Raw genomic sequence first — 18452 nt, forward strand, 5'->3', positions numbered from 1 at the left:
AATCCCACGGATGAAATAGATGTTTGTAATGAAAAAATAATTGCTTTGAATGACTTTTTGAACTCTCGTCTCAATGTTGAACAGAAAGTAGTGATGCTATATACTTAGAGGCGAAGCTCAAACATCTCTTTGCGCGATTGGAGAGAGTGAAAGTTTCACAAAATGATAAAGAATTAGCTAATGCAAAAACCAATGTTTTTCGTCAATTATCAAGTTTAGAGGAACAATTCGATGCGACGTTAATTACTGCTGTTATTGATAATGTAGCACCTAATCGTGATAATTTATTTTCTGTACAGATAAATAATAGTTTTAAACCATCCTCTACTCCTGTTCATAAATGAAATATTTCATTTTCGGGTAAACCTAATACCCTTAGCGTTAATGCATTTTCAGACAGAGTTCAAGAGTACAAAAAGTCACGTCATGTATCCGAACAAGATTTGCTCGCTTCCCTGGAAGATTTATTACCAGATAAAGCAATAATATGGTATAGGTCCGTAAGACCAAAAATTAGTACATGCGATATTTTTACGCGAGAATTGAGAGCTGAATATTTGGGTCACGACTATCAAATTGAATTGTAGGATGAAATTCGTAAACGAAAGCAAAAGGAAAAGGTGGGTGAATATGTTGCGTGTATGATTAATATGTTCAACAGATTACGCCGCCAACTGAACAAGACAAATTGAATACTTTGCATCGTAATATCGACCCTTATTTTATTGATAGATTATCCTTGGTTACCACTAAAAACATAGATGAACTTCGCGAAAAATGTAAAACAATTGAGATTTCTCATGACTTAGTCTTTAAGTCAAAAATGCTGAAATCAGTCTGCCTTCTCGAACCAGATTTAGCTTACAAAACTCCCCCTAATATACCCTCAGTTTCGGTCAATGAAGTCCATCCTACTCGAACAGTTTCAGCTAGGACAAAATGTTGGAATTTTAATTCCACGGGACATGGTTTTTCTCAGTGTACCTTACCTAGATCGAAACAATTTTGTTTTTTATGTGGCAGGCTGAATGTTACCAAATACTCGTGTTCTTGTTGTTCAAAAAACGGGTTTGGAGATCGTCGTCACCACATCAATCGACGGGAATCTCAAAATTAACATTATCACATGAACCTATAGATGACTCATGGGAGTCTTGGAAAATTTTGGTACAGGGTGAATACAAGAAAGATAGGATATCGGCACTTTTTACATCTCGGGAAATGGATCCAAGACCGTATTTGAATGTATCAATTTATGATATTCCTTTTCAAGGTCTACTATACTATGGAGCCTCACAAACTCGTATTGGTCGCATGGGGTGGCAAAAATTATCAAAATTGAATTTGTCATTAGAAGATAGTATCCAAACAGTCACGATGGCTAATGGGGATAAGTGTACAGTTTTAGGTATAGTTAATGTTCCGATTGTGCTGGAACAAAAAATTAGTTTGATAAAATGTTTGATAGTTTTAGATTTGAGTGAAGAAATTATTTTTTGAATTGACTTCTGGAGGGACATGGATATTGTTTCTTCTTTCATGATAACACTTTCACTTTAGGAAAACCAGATGAATCTATATGTAAGATCGAAAATAGTCCTCAGTATTTGGTAATGGATCAAAAGACACAGGCACGCGAATTAGTTCAATTCTTTTTTGATCAAATGGGGCATAGTTTAGGATGCGCTAAGGCCGTGAAACATGTTATTGATACTGGTGATAGTCCCCCAATAAAACAGAGGTATTATCCGTGCTCGCTTTTTATTCAAGGGGTTATCAATAAGGAGATTGACGAAATGTTATCGTTAGGGATTATTGAACTATCGAAATCTGCGTGGTCAAGTCCGGTGATAATGGTTAAGAAATGTAATGGAGACTATAGGTTTTGTATCGATTTTCGCAAAGTAAATGCAGTCACCCGAAGAGATGCTCACCCTCTTCCGTATGTCAAACATATTCTTGCTCGTTTGAATAATGCCAAATATTTTTCTTCCAACGATATTAAAAGTGCATATCACCATATTTTGCTGAAAGATTCAAGTAAAGAGAAAACTGTGTTTACTGTTCCGTCTCGAGGACTGTACCAGTTTACCTGGATGCCGTTTGGGTTACATAACAGTTCAGCCACGTGGCAAAGGCTTATTGACACAATATTAGGTCCAGAGCTGAAAGAATTTGTTTTTGCATACTTAGACGACATTATCATAGCTACTCCTGATTTCGACCAACACTTGAAAACTTTGAGAAATGTGTTTCAGAAGCTATGGTATGCTGGACTGACGGTGAACAGAAAAAAATGCGATTTTCTGAAATCTGAGCTGAAATATTTAGGTTATCTCGTTTCAAAAGATGGACTCCATACGGACCCAGCCAAAATTGAGTCAATGGTTTGTTATACTATTCCAAAGGGAGTCAAAGATGTTCGACGTTGTGTGGGTATGATATCGTGGTATCGTCGGTTTGTACCGAATTTTTTATCTTGCGTTGCTCCACTAACTAAGCTGACACGTAAGACTTGTAAATTCGTCTGGTGAGACCGCCTTTCAGAAGATAAAACAGTTGTTGATTTCAGCTCCCATTCTGACATCTCCAGATTATTCTCGTCAGTTTTTCCTCCAGTGTGACGCTTCACAGATAGGATTGGGCTGTGTTTTGTCTCAAAATTTCGAGGACGGAGAACGAGTCATATCGTATGCTAGCAGGACCTTAACGCCTGCCGAAACTCGCTATTTCACAACGGAATTAGAATGTTTGGCTGTTCTTTTTGGAATAGAGAAATTTAGACCCTATATCGAAGGAACAGAATTCACGGTAGTAACAAATCAATCATTCATCTCTTCGTTACCTTCACAAATTGCAAAATCCTTTCGGAAGATCAGCTCTATGGGCGTTACGAATACAGGGTTACGATTTTGATGTTATCCATCGTAGTGGGAAATTTCATTCTGTTCCTGACGCTTTATCAAGGGTTGTTTCAGAATCTTCAGAGGTCGCATTCGTTGACGTTGACCCAAATGATGTTGATACGTGTTAGGAATCACACGTTGAAAGTTGAGACCCCGTTAATCCTCAGCTCGCACAAGTTTCGACTTCTGAGGGTTGTCGTTCGTAGGGGTGCGATAGCTGGTTAACGGAAAAACAGATTTTAAACAGATTTTAATACATGGTATAATCAATTGAGGTCCAATATTATATCCCAACCAGAAAAATATCCTAAGTGGAAAGTGTCAGAAAACAAGGTCAATTGAATTTGTCAATTCCGATGCATCAGTGTTTGACGACAATGCGGAATGAAAGCAAGTGGTCCCCAAAAACCTACGCTTGGCTGTGTTTCATAAAAACCGTGACAAACCTTGCGCTGGTCATCTTGGTTATTATAAAACTAGGAAAAGAATCTCCAACCTTTATCATTGGCCAGGCATGAATAATGATATTTTAGGTTATGATAGGGAATGTGAAATTTGTAAATCTCAGAAACCAAACCAAAAGCCTTCATTTGGTGTTATGTCGAGTCGTATCGTCTCCAAGCCATGGGAAGTTGTCGCTACTGATCTGATTGGTCTTAAACCTCTATCTCATAGACGACATCTATTTCTCTTGGTTGTTACTGACCTCTTTACGAAATTCACTATGCTTTGTCCCTTAAAGACGGCTACTAGCGAGGCTTGAACTAAATTCATTGAAGAAAATGTATTCATGTTCTTTGGTGTCCCAGACCGCCTACTCTGTGATAATGGTAAGCAGTACGTTACGAAAAATTTCAAGAAAATGTGTGAATCGTATGATGGTCGAATCTGTTTCAATGCGCAGTATAGTCCTCATGCAAACCCATCAGAAAGAGTTAATAGGACTCTCAAAACTATGATTCTCAGTTACATAAATGAATCTCAACGTGATTGTGATAAGAAACTCCATCAAATTGGTTTTGCTTTACGAACAGCTGTTCATGAAATTACCGGAATAATCCGTCTTATTTGAATTTCGGCAGAGAAATTCATATGTCGGGTAAAATATTCAGACAAGGCAATGGTTCATAGGAACAGCCGTTGGATTTTGCTCCAAGACATAATTTGGCAAACCATGTTCAGGAAATCCAAGATTTATATGCTAAAGTTGGGGCAAAACTGAAACAGTCGTACTCGGCCAGTGCATAAAGATACAATCTTCATCACCGTCCTCTCTCCTTGACGGTTGGGCAAGTGGTTTGGAAAAGAAATAAAAAGTTGTCTGATGCTGCTGATTATTTCCAGGGGAAGCTGGCTTGTAAATTCATTAAATGTAGGGTGATGAAAATACTATCTACCAATGTATATGAACTAGCTGATTTCGAAATAGGTCGTTCCTTAGGTTCGTGGCATATCAAAGACCGGAAGTTGGATTGAAAAAAAAATGTTAGTTTGTTGAAATGGATATTGGTCCATTTGTTTTGAGGAAGTGAGGGGAGTGTTACGTTATCCGTAAAATTTTAGAAAAACTCCTGAAAGGTAGGCAACCAGGAATACATTTCAATTATCTTTCATATCGCATACGAGAGCTGCTGCCATCATCGATGAAACGAGAAAACCTTTTGTTTGTTGCGATAGGAACTATCGGGTACAAAAAAGGGATTAGAGATTTTTTTTCATCCAGAAAATGGCTCGAATGTCTTGACCGCTAAATTCTGTTATTTGAATATTTTACGATTCAGGCGGTTTTAATTGATCAGTGTTCTTTTCGACAGTGATATTTGGTTGAATAATTCGTTGGATTATATTATCAACTGTCGATTTGTCTCTACGGAGGATTTTAGATATCAGTCCTATTTTTGGTGGAAAAGGAAGTCAACGTCTCGCGATTATTAGGGAGTCGGTAATCGGAGGTGAGTTCTTATAATTTCACTAAGTTGAATAGGTTGCCTATATTTCATACAGCTCAAATTTCTATAATAAAATCACTACAATCATAAATATGATTTTCTAGGCGTTTAACCCCATACATTGAAATCATCTCGAGGAAGTGAAAGTTACTCGGAAGAGAATATATATCATTCGCTGGTCGCAATACCGTAATATTCATGATCGCCCTCTAATTATATAATTAATGGAGTGCACACCCGTTCCAGGAAGTGCAGTACTCCGTACAATCCAGAAATCTGCATAGCGGAATTTGTTCTTGATCATTTACTTTGCTTTCCGTAACTTCCACGGGCCAATATCTACATTTAGTAATCATCAACGGGGAGTTACTCTCAGCGAATATTGTTTAAATGTTTTCTGTCATTTGTGTTAGTTATGTAAGTTTTGCGTAATGTCTTTAGGGGACTGGACGACAACCTAGGTACAATACAGATCTCATCCACTCCTCTTCTTCCCTCTCATGAGAGTTTTCTAAGTGCACGAAACCCCCTCGACTATTTTAAATCTTGTTCCATTCATTATATATTTATAAATAAACCAGTATATAATATATTACTATTGAATTGATACCGTAGTCTTTCTAATTGTTACCTGCCAAAGTTCATTATCAATTGGTTACTTTTTTTAGAGTAGATCTTATAGATTCTATTTCTCTAATTTGTTTATTTTGCGTCAGGGTTAAATATTTGAATCTATTGGCGCCCGTTAAAGTGACACCTAGTATTTCAGGAATTCACCCCTCTCTCCCTGTTCAGGCTAGCTGTGAGCATAACCCTTTACTTCACCTTTTTACGTAACCATCTGGTAAAGTTGTTTTTTTTTTGTACAATTCAAAGCTGATGAATTACGTAACAATATAGATATATATTTTCAAAATATGTTTTTCCGTTTACCAGCTGTCGCACACCTATGAACGACAATCCTTAGAAGTCGAAACTTGTGAGAGCTAAGTACTAATGAGGTCTTACCTAATACGGAATGAATAGATACATGTTATATGCGAATTATCGTCTCACACGTATTAAATTACAAAGCGATAACAGCTTCCTGCTAAAAGTGCTAATTGTGCAGTATCAGCAAGATGAACACTTGTGCTCCAGACAAAGCAATTGCTGACACTGTTTAAATATTGTTTTTCATACCAAACATATAAATAGACCCTGCGAGGTCAGAAAGATGTTCATTAACGATTTATTCATTCTCAAGTATAGTTCATATCAATTACTTATTCAGTTAATGTTCCAAGTTTTTCACATTATATTCAAATATTGTAATGAAGTGTTTATAAAGAAATAAACCAATTTTTAAAAAGTGAATCGTGAAAAACAAGAGATAACAAATTGGCGCAGTCGTGCGGATTCCTGAACGTTGCTAGAACAAGAAACTTCTAACTGGCAGCGGTGGATTCCAATCCTTCAAGGAATCAAAGAACCAAGCCCTTCGAGGAAACAAAGAACCGAGCCCTTCAAGGAAAAGCAGAACCAAGAGAACCCGGAAGAAAACCACGGAAGGAAGACCTAGTGAAGCCCCTGGTGGAAAACTTCAAGAACAAGACGAATCACCCATGAAACAAATACTGTAAGTCAACAAAGATTAATCTTGTTGCAATAATCATACAGATTGATTATTGGCTTTTTGTAAAATCAATTGTTGATAATTGAACAGATCAATTATCATCAAAATAATCGTACTGTTCGATTATCTTAAAGGTATTGAGTATTGCTATTATTGATTTATTATAGTCCAGTGAATCGAATAATTAAGCGATATGCCTGACAACGAAAATGCCCCTGAACCAATCCCTGAACCTATCCCCGAAATTAAACCATATAAATTGTCAGAGATATTTTCAATCGTCCCTGAGTTTGAAGGAGACCAAATATTTCTAACAATCTTTAGAAATGCTTGCGATTGTGCATACCAAATGTTAACTCGCGACCAAAGAAATCTTTTGACGATACACATTAAAAACAAACTTCGCGGAAGAGCTGCCCAACTGATGAGCTCTCGAAACCCCGAAACATATCAAGAGATCAGACACCTACTGAATTTAAACTTTGGTGATACCCGAGATCCCGCCTCCTTAATCCAAGACCTGCAAAGACTGAAACAGCTACCAAATGAAACCGCGTTGATATTTTTCAACAGATTACAAATACATAATGCCGAAATGCACGCTTGTATTCGAAAATCTACTCTCACTGCCGATCAAAAAACAGCTCAATCGAGACTCACCGAAACGATGACATTGAATACACTACTTACCGGACTTGAACCCAGACTAGGACAAATCATACGCGCTGGAAACCCCAGAGACATGCTCGAAGCACATATGCGAATCAGGAGAGAACTCCAACTTTCGTATTTCGAAAACCAAAAGCATGACAAACATAACCAACCGAAAAACAACATTCCCAAAAGACCCCAACAACCTCAGTCTTCAAGAACGTGTAACTTTTGTGGACGCTTTGGTCATTTGTCGAACGAATGTCGCCAAAGACAACGACCACCATCAAATAACACAAATTGCTTCCAAAATACGAACTTTCTGAAACCAAATTTTCCCCAACAAAACCTTCCTCAAACGAATTTTCAAACCAATCAACAAAGACCACAATTTCTAAACAATCAACAAAGGCCGCATTTCCAAAATACCCCTCCTAGGCCAAATTTCCAAAACCAGAATCGTCCCTCAGTAATTCAACGCAACCCCAACTCAAATCAACAAAGAACACATTGCGTTGAATATGAAGAATCACAACCCCTCCAAGATTATAACATAGAGTATGAGAACTACTCTGTAGCTAGTAGCCAAGAAAATGACTATTATACTGATAATGGCCAATGCCCGCAAGAACAACTTAAACGATACGATCAATACAACCAATATGATCAATACAACCAATACGATCAATATGACCAAAATGTCCAACACGACCAATTTATAAACAATCCAAATATCTCAGGATACCAGGATTTTCTTTTACTTTCAACACAACATCACCCTCCAGATTTCAGTCAATCCCAAGACATAACATCGGACATTCAAACCCAAATCCAATCGATGAACCTACAAAATTATCACCCAGATCTGAACTTCCCGGAACAACGCTTCATGTAAGTTCACTTCACTCCATGAATTCAAAAAACTTATACTACATCAAAGACCTTTCAAATACCTTCAAAATTTTAATAGATACTGATGCAGGAATTTCGATATTCAAACCAAAAACTTGTGAAAAATACCTTCACCGATTCCCAGAAAATGTAATAGTCCAGGGAATCACGGACCAAAAAGTTTTAATCACTGAATCGACTCTGATTAATTTCAAAGATAATGATCCCCACAAAGTCTATGTTCACAACCTTGATATTGAATTTGATGGTTTATTAGGATCCGATTTTCTGGAACATTATAATTGTATTATTGATCTAAAAAACAAACAAAAAATTACAAATTTCAAAACAGTTCCTTTGTTCAAAGTTATAGATAATGAAGTAACTGAAAATTCGAAACCAAACCAAATTTCAATTGAACCCAGAACAGAAAGAATTTTCAAACTCAAAAGTAACTTCAATAATACCGACGCTATACTGTTAACGTAAGAAAAAGATAAAGTCAGAATACCAAATGCTTCAGTAAAAATTGACAAAAATGGTGAATTTTTGACATCCATCATAAACGCCAACGCAATTCCCAAAACAATCGATTTTTCAGACCTTTTTCTCGAACCAATAACAGACTTTGAATCAATTTTGAATTTCAACACCTCTCACGATGATTTAGAACAAATTGACAGAACTCAAGAGATAGAAAACCAACTCAGACTTGACCATTTGAACCAAGAAGAAGAACAAATGATAACCGAATTATGCCTAGAATTTTCTGACATATTTTATCTTGAAGGCGACAATCTCACCTTCACAAATGAAATTAAACACACAATCGAAACTAACAATGCGAGACCCGTGTTTACAAAATCTTACAGATACCCTCATATTCACAAAGAAGAAGTCAAAACCCAAATTTCCAAAATGCTTAATCAAGGTATCATTCAACATTCGACATCCTCATGGTCATCCCCTGTTTGGGTAGTACCGAAAAAGCTAGATGCTTCAGGAAAACCCAAATGTCGTATTGTGATTGACTATCGAAAACTGAACGAACTGTCAGTAGGCGATAAAAATGCCGATACCCTATCACGGATCAAAATTAATCACTTCAGAGAATGTGTCAATTTTCACGGAAAACTTACGATACTCGCTTCAAACGAAATCGATGAAACGAACAAACCAACAGACACAGAAACACAAGACACAGAAACACGAAACACAGAAACACAAAACAAAGAAATACCAGAACACGAAGAAACCCCCTTCGAACAAATTTTACAAGAATATGAAAATTTCAGTCACTTATATGAAACTCGATCCCTGATCGACTACTCAAAAATCAAATTTGACAATTCGCAACTTTTAGACAAATCACATAAATACATCCTCACTTTTTTCTGCCAAAATAAATTAGAAGATCTTCATCATAAAATCATAGATGATATATTCGAGGAAAATGCCGAATTTTACAACTATAGAATCAATATTCTCTCAAGTAAAACCGTTAAAGACAGAAAATATTTCATAATCGCTTTACCCTTCGATCATACCTCAGCCGTAGAAATTCTATTCTTTATCCTTTATAAATGGACAGATGAAATAGATATTTTCAAAACGTACTTTGTCGAAAATAATCTGGATTTACCAATTTTGGAAATTCTTTCTTTCATTTGGACCAATGCCATTCAGGAAAAAATAATTTACATCGAGGAATTAACGAAACGGTTAGACGCGTAAAAGGAAAATATAATTGGCCAAATTTAATCAGAGACGTAGAAAATTTTGTAAAGAGCTGCGAAACTTGCAAGAAAGCAAAAATTTGCAGACAAAACCTCAAAAGCCCTTTAGTCATTACAGAAACTCCGAAAACACCATTCGAGAGAATAAACATTGACATTCTTGAAATTCCCACAAAAAACTATATACTTACAATCCGAGACGAACTCGCCAAATTTACCAAAGCTTACCCAATTGAAAATAAATCAGCAAAATCAGTAGTAAACACTTTACTGCTATACTTTCAGCACTACGGAACTCCACTCAGAATTCATTGAGACTTCGGTCGAGAATTCAACAACGCCCTACTGAAAGACCTTTGTACACTTTATGACATCAAACAATCATTTTCTAGTGTGGACCATCCGCAATCAAACGGTTCCTTAGAACGTTTTCACGCGACCCTTCTAGAAATGAAAAGAACAACTAAAATCGACAACCCTGATTAACATCCCTTATGTATTTTACCATAAGCAATAATTTGTTACAATAACACCAAAAACAAAACACACGGATTCACCCCTTACAAACTACTATTCGGACACACCTCTGGTAGACCACCCGAAACTCTTTACAACCAAAAAGAACTCATAACCAAGTACAAACGAGATTTAAATAATAAAATCTCTTATTATTATGAAAATGCTCGTCAAAGAACACAAGACCAAAAAAAAATATCCAAAATTCGATTCGATAGAAACGTTGCACAAAATATACCTGAGTATAAGGTAGGAGACAATGTTTACGTTAAAGAATCCCAAATTAAAAATAAACTAGAAAACAAATTTAATGGCCCATTTGGAATTATAGAAATCTACCACAAAAAAAAGCACTTTGAAAATTTCCAATGATAAATGGACTCTTCTCGTCTACAAAGACTTGGACTCCATAGAATTTGCCTTAAATAACAACGACAAAATTTTGGAAAACATGCTATATACTTTTGACCAATCAAACCCTAGAATGTTATCCTTCAAAACCGAAGTGAAAACAAACATTAGTTTATTGACCCAAATATCTGACTCACTCGACTTGAAATATCGAGAAATATTTGCAGACACCCAAAACTATTATAAAAGATCCAAACGAGGATTAATTAATGGAATAGGTACCTTCTGGAAAGCCATTACTGGTAATCTAGACTCGTCAGATGGCGAATATTACACCAACTGTATTAATAAACTCACTCAAGACGAACACCAATTAGAAAACCTTTTGAAAAATCAAATATCGGTGACCACATCAGTAATTAGAAATTTCAACTATTCAAAAACTTCAAATCGATGAAGAAACCTTCAATCGAGATATCAAGCAAATAGAACAATCAATCTATAATATTTCAGACGATCTTGCGTATTATGATGCACAATTGAAAACATTGGAAATATGCGAAATATTAATGGAAAGCTATCTTTTCTTGGATTCAACTCTTGACGACATATTGAATTCAATAACAATCGCTAGATTGAAAATACTTCACAGTTCAATTGTCACTCCTAATGACCTAATGAACTCACTTCAGAAAATTTCTCAATCACTCCATGAAAACAATCTACCTTTACCCACAATGCTCTCACATGTTGCTCAATATATCGAAATCATCAAACTTGAAGCATATCAAGTGGACAAAAGAATTGTTTTCATATTAAAAATTCCACTGGTCGAACCAGAAACATACACTCTGTATCGACTTTTACCAATACCAATTCCAGATAACCGAACGGGACTTCATCACATATTATTAACTGTTCAAAAATATATTGCGAGATATGACGAATCCTTGTTGTACATTTCACTTCAAAATTTAAAAAACTGTAAAACTCTGAATCATGGCGTAAGAATCTGTTCCGATCTACTACCCTACCCGATTGATAGCGAAGCTATATGCGAAGCCCAACTATTGAGAAGATTGACCGTTCTCCCGAAAACTTGCCAGTCTTCACTGATCTACGCTACGGAATACAATGTCCAGGAACTGAGTCTAAATTTGTGGCTAATAACAATATCTGAAGTCCTACCAATCACCATTAACTGCGAAAATATGGAACCAGTTACACGAGTGATCAAAACCAATTCCCTACTAAAACTCCAACCCGGATGCAGCTCATTCGTTGGAAGCACTAGAATTCACTTCAAATACTTCGTCGATAGATATAAGAACGTCTCATACAAAAACCATGCCGTTTGAATACCATACAGCTGTTGCGATCATCTTCCTGAAAAACGACATCTTCCAGAACTGAAACCGCTGAAACTCAACAAAATCAACGTTGACGAGTTGAACATCGCTCAACATAAATTAAACCAATATTCCAAAGAATTGGATAAACTTACCAACGAGTCGTTTGTGAACAAGCACATATCATGGTTCACATATTGCACTATAACATTGATCATTGTATTAATCATACTTTACATCTTTTGCAAATGTAGACGAAAAGGACCTATACGAATCGGTATAACATCCACTTCGAATCAACCACCCCCGAATCATCCAAGATCAGACAGACAACCATCCCGTATCTTATCGAGATTCATTCCCAGGAGAAGACCAAGTATCAACCTCCAGGAACCCATAGAAGAGGAAATCCAACTCAACACCAGTTTCCACAAAGAAAATGTTTTGTGAAAAGTTGCAGCAAAAAGCAACAGCTTTTTGTATAAAAGGGGAGTTGTTATATGCGAATTATCGTCTCACACGTATTAAATTACAAAGCGATAACAGCTTCCTGCTAAAAGTGCTGATTGTGTAGTATCAGTAAGATGAACACTTGTGCTCCAGACAAAGCAATTGCTGACACTGTTTAAATATTGTTTTTCATACCAAATATATAAATAGACCCTGCGAGGTCAGAAAGATGTTCATTAACGATTTATTCATTCTCAAGTATAGTTCATATCAATTACTTATTCAGTTAATGTTCCAAGTTTTTCACATTATATTCAAATATTGTAATAAAGTGTTTATGAAGAAATAAACCAATTTTTAAAAAGTGAATCGTGAAAAACAAGAGATAACATGCATTCATTTCAAGAGAGTATATATATATATATATATATATATATATATATATATATATATATATATATATATATATATATATATATATATATATATATATATATATATATATATATATATATATATATTATATATATACAAACTGAAGGTGTACCAATGGGCTCGCTACTATCACCCGTTGTTGCCAATTTCTTTATGGAAGAAATTGAAACCGAAGCAATAGCAACGTCATTCTGGCTGAGGTATGTCGATGACATCTTCGTGATTTGGTCTCATGGACACCAGGAACTTTTCAGGTTATTGAAACACTTGAATGAAATACATCCACGCATTACATTTACGAAACAAGTTGAAGAAGGCAACCAGCTAGCATTTCTCGATGTGCTGATTATAAAAAAGTCGGACGGTACATTAGGCCACACGGTATATCGAAGGCCAACACACACGAATAGGTACTTAAACGGTAATTCACACCACCACCCAAAACAAATTCAACTTCATTCAACTTCATTCGAACCAGAACGGACAATAAGGTCCATGCTTCGTAATCTCAAGGATCAGATACCACTGGAGTCACAAGGAGTGTATGAAGTACTATGTCATGATTGTGACAGGACTTACATCGGCCAGACCAACAGACGAATCAACATAGGCAAAGATGAACACAAACTAGCAGTGAAGGGAAAAGTCACCACGTCTTCTCTCTTCCAACACGTACTGCAGACATGACATAACATCAATTTCCATAACACAAAAATACTAGCAAGCAACGAAAACTTTTACTCGCGAACAATCAGAGAGGCTATCGAAATTGAAAAACGACCTAATAATATGAACAGGAGGGATGATGCGCAAAGATTACCATCAACATGGAGATCCGTTTCATCGCTTCGCACAAGCAATCAGACCGCTCAACCCCAAAAGCAAAACTAGGCACATGACAATACAGGTACAATAACAGAAGCAGGAGAGGCAGCTCAGGTAATAAGACCAAAACAGGTAGTCGAGCAAACCCAGGTAGTGGCAGCAACGTAGATAAAGGGAAATATCCATCCCCATAAATTGAGACACAGAGTTTGAAATAATCAGTCTGGTTGAAAAAAAAAAAACCAGACATCACCAGAAGATGGCAAATGGGACTTTGCCGAAACGTTGTGAAAATAATCCTCATGGGAATAAAATACACAGAACACGAAGTGAAACCCGGAAAAACAGATCAAGATCAAGTTTATTCGACTGGCTTATATATCAATAGGTTATTTTTGAGTGGGTATTTCAGTCAAATCTCTGTGGGCAATAGAAACACTATTTTCTATCAAAAAAGGACTCTCCAAAGTTAGTCTAGATTATAAATCGGCATATAAATACAAACATAGAATAGCCGAATAGTCAAATGCAAATTTGACGTTGAAATTTTGTCACAGCACCAGAGAAAATGTGATTTTTAAAATATTTGCAAATACAATGAGATTTTAATGATGTAAGTGGGATATAATTTTTCATATTGAAATTATTTGTTTAATTTCATTGATCAAAAGTTAAAATACAATTGTAAATTTGACTTAAATTTTGTATTTCTGATTTTTTGTTCAAGTTATCATTATTTTTACTTATGTGAACCATTTCTAGAAATATCCTTTTAACTTTATTATTTTCAACTGCTAAAATCACAAGAAGAACATGAAATACTTTATATGATATTAGATTTTTCTTTATTGCTAAGAGGGGTTTTAATTTTAGAATAGAGGGATGAAATTGTTTTATAATTTTTGGTAGAAATTCTAATATTTTTTATGTCTCGAAATATATTATGTAATTTCGGGGTTGAATTTGGAATATGTCTCATTGAATAATTATATATAATTTGATTATTCTCATTAGAAGATGGAGAATTATCTCTTTCAAAAAATGCATGCCTAATGTTACGTGAAGTTAGTGTGGATAAGTTTTGGTCACTTGAATTATGATGATTGAATTTGGGTACGTTGAATAAATATTTATTCAAAAGTTTAGGAGGATAGGAATTTTTCATTAGAATATTTTTTAACAATTTTAAATCATTTTCAATAAAATCTGGATGAGATAATCTAGTAATTCTTTCTTCAAGAGATAAAATTAAGTTGGTTTTCATCCTTGAAGGATGCTGTGAAAAAAACTAATAAACCTATTGCTACATATAGATTTTCTGTGCCAGGTAGTCTTGAGAACGTTTTCTTCACACCAGATGACTTTCATGTCAAGGAAAGGTAAAGATTCATTAACTTTTATTTCACAAGTGAATTCATTATGTGGATTGAAAGAGTTGAAGAAATCAAGAGTGTTTTCGATTAGATCTGAAGGGAGTGCTAAGAATATATCATCAACATATCGTTTGAGGAGGGGAATATTATATTCTAGTTTATTCAAAATTTCAGTGGGAAGGTCATCTAGTACAAAATTACAACGAATTGGAGATGAAGTGGAACCCATAGGTGTACCAAAAATTTGCTCATAATATTGATTGCTAAATTCGAATATATTAGATTCAAAAACAAATTTCAGTAAAATAAGGAAATTGTTTTTGTCAATAGTGGTATATTGTTCAATTTCGTTCCAATGATTTTCAATACTTTGAATTATTTATTGTAATGAAAGATTAGTAAATAGAGAAACAACATCAAAACTTACAATTTTGCATTGATTGGATAACTGAAAATTGTTGACGATTTCACTGAAATGAAAGGAGTCTTTAATATAAAAATGATTATCAGTTTTGTAGGCAAGAGTTAAAATATCTGTCAGAAATTTTGCAATTAGGCCGTTGGGAGATGAAATAGATGAAACAATAGGTCTCATTGAAATAGATGGTTCATGAATTTTAGGTAAAGCAAAAAATCTGGGAGCAGTATCATTATAGATTTTAATTTGTTTGCCAATATTCTCATCTAATTGTATTTTATTAACTGAGCCTGAAATTGATTTATTAGCTTTTTGTTGCAATGTACAAACAGGATTACCTCTTAGTTTAGTGTGATATTGTGGATTATCAAGATGTTCTTGACATTTATTTAAGTAATCCTGCTTGTTAATAGCAACAGTTACATTGCCTTTATCACTCTGGACTATGTGAATTTCGGGATGTTGCTTGAGAAAAGTTTTACATAGATCAAAATATTCATTGAGGAAGTGATCGATTTAGTCTTTATGTAAATATTTTGTTATTACATTAGTGTACTTAGATCTGAGTAGGTCTTGTCTCGTATGGTCAAAAGACTGTGTAATATTCTCTAAGTCCGCTAATAAAGATGAAACTTGGAAATCTTTCTTGGAAGAAAAAAGTGCAAACTTAGCACCAGCTAAAATCTTTTTAACTTCAAACGGAGAATCAATGTTAGTGAGATTTTTGTACCAATTTCCTTTAAATTTTATATTATCAAATGAAGTTTTTTTGAGATGAAGAAATTTATTGATATTAGTAGATTTTATTTTATGAAATAAATTGTTGTAACGTATATTCTGTCTACGTTTATATTCAACGAAAGTGTAGAAATTCAAAATTTATTTGGATTTGGTCTGAATATCAATAAGTTTTCTCTCAAAATAATTTATGTCAGGAAAAGTGATATTGATTTCTAAATTTAAGATATTTTTTTTAAACCTGGAATTCAAACCTTCAATGCTATGGTCAACATTTCCTCTACGGTGATGTAATACTAATTATGCACGTTCACTAAACTGTTGGTGATATGGTTCGGAAAACATAAAATATTGATTTCAATTTAAGAACCACCGGTAGACATCTGTTTCAACCGAGCGACGGGGCCTTCTGAATCGAGTGGGGTCGGCTACAGCTTCCCTAACTTGAGTTTCCGCTGACTCGAAAACTCTCTGATTCCTTGACTGAATGGGTTGCCGTATAGTAAACAGCTTCAAATCTCTGCAGATGGCTTCATTCCGCACGAACCATAGAGCATTCACCAGCATCCTGAGAAGTTTATATTGCAACGTTTCCAGAGTGGAGAGGTTTGACGGAGCGGTTTGTCCCCAAGCGCCTGAAGCATACATAATGACAGGCTTGAACATCGTGTTGTATAGTGAAATTTTATTTATAAGACTGAGCTTAGATTTTCGATTGATCAGAAGCTAGAGTTTGGCTATCCTCATTTGTACTCTGTTCTTAATGTAGTCAATGTGATTTACCCAGGTGAGTCGGCGGTCTACCCAAAGACCTAGGTATTTGACTCGCGTTTGCCATTCGATCTCCCTGCCTGAAATCGTGACTCTTGTATCTGGAGAAACGTTACGCCTCCCCAAATCTATTGCCAGAGTTTTTCCTGGGTTCACCCGAATCTTCCACTCCAGGTACCAGCGTTCGAGGTCGTCTAATGCGCGTTGCATGTAGACGACCGCCAACCCTCGACCCATGGAAGAAGCGAGGAGAGCCGTATAATAAATGTATAGGGAAACCTTCACGTGATCGAACCTCGGAAGGTCACTCACGTAAAGGCTGTACAGTAGAGGAGACAGCAGAGCTCCTTGAGGCACTCCAGCTTGGATTTCCCTGATAGGAGACAGGGCTCCTTCAACTCGGACCTGAAATATTCTGCCCTTCAGAAAGGACGTAATCCACCGAATCAGGCCTCGAGGCAGGTCAAAATCGAGCATTTTATGTAATAAGCTTTCGTGCCATACTCGGTCGAAGGCTTTTGAAATGTCCAGGAGAACAAGATGGACTGTCTTCCTATTATTAAGCTCTGAGATGGAATTTTCGACCAGTCTCAAGGCCTGCAGCTCGGTGGAGTGTGCCCTCCTGAAACCGAATTGTTCATCAGGCAGAACATTTCGGTCTTCAACTTCTTCGGTTAGCCTTTGCAGTACAACACGTTCAGACAGCTTAGCCGTTGAGCAAAGCAGACTAATTGGACGATGATTCTGGGGAAACAGCGGGTTCTGACCCTGTTTCGGAATCATGACAACTATGGCATGCTTCCATCTTCGGGGGAAGTATCTGAGGGCGATTGAGCTATTCATTATGTCCAATAAGTATCTGATAAAGTTCTCCGAGAGCTGCTTCAGCCACTTATTGTTGATTGAATCAATTCCCGGAGCCTTCTTGGGTTTGGAGGCCCTAATATACCCCCTCAGTTCTTCTTCCGAAGCTGGACGGATCACGTCATCATTTTTCCTGAGGATTGGCTGAACTCGTTGTTCCAGCCGAATATCACGGTCAATATCATCATCCGGATCAACGTTAAGTTGGAACTGATTCTCCATTGTGTCTGCAAAAGCCAACGCTTTCTCGGCGGGGGAGTAACAGATGCCGCGCTGTCCATGAAGAGGAGAGGGAACGGTTTTCCTCTTCTCGAGAATGATGTCATCGAATTTCTTTTAAAAGGATGGGATATGGACAATTTTGCAGCAGAAAATGTGGCTACTTGTTATAATCTATATGCACTTTTAAATCACAGTGGGACTACTAACAGAGGACATTATATCAAGAAATGAACACTTTCAATAGAAATTTGTCTTTTCCAACGATATTTCAATAAAAATATGCATCCATACATAAATTTCAAGGACTGAATAAAAATTACAGTTGTAGGCCTTGGTGGCCAAATTTTTTGTAACACACACATTTCATAAAGACAGTAATTGGCCCTTGAAAT

Source organism: Leptinotarsa decemlineata, unplaced genomic scaffold (genome assembly GCF_025532065.1).
Source record: "Leptinotarsa decemlineata unplaced genomic scaffold, Ldec_3_MD MMD2_tig00078363_RagTag_RagTag, whole genome shotgun sequence".
NCBI classification, from domain to species: domain Eukaryota; kingdom Metazoa; phylum Arthropoda; class Insecta; order Coleoptera; family Chrysomelidae; genus Leptinotarsa; species Leptinotarsa decemlineata.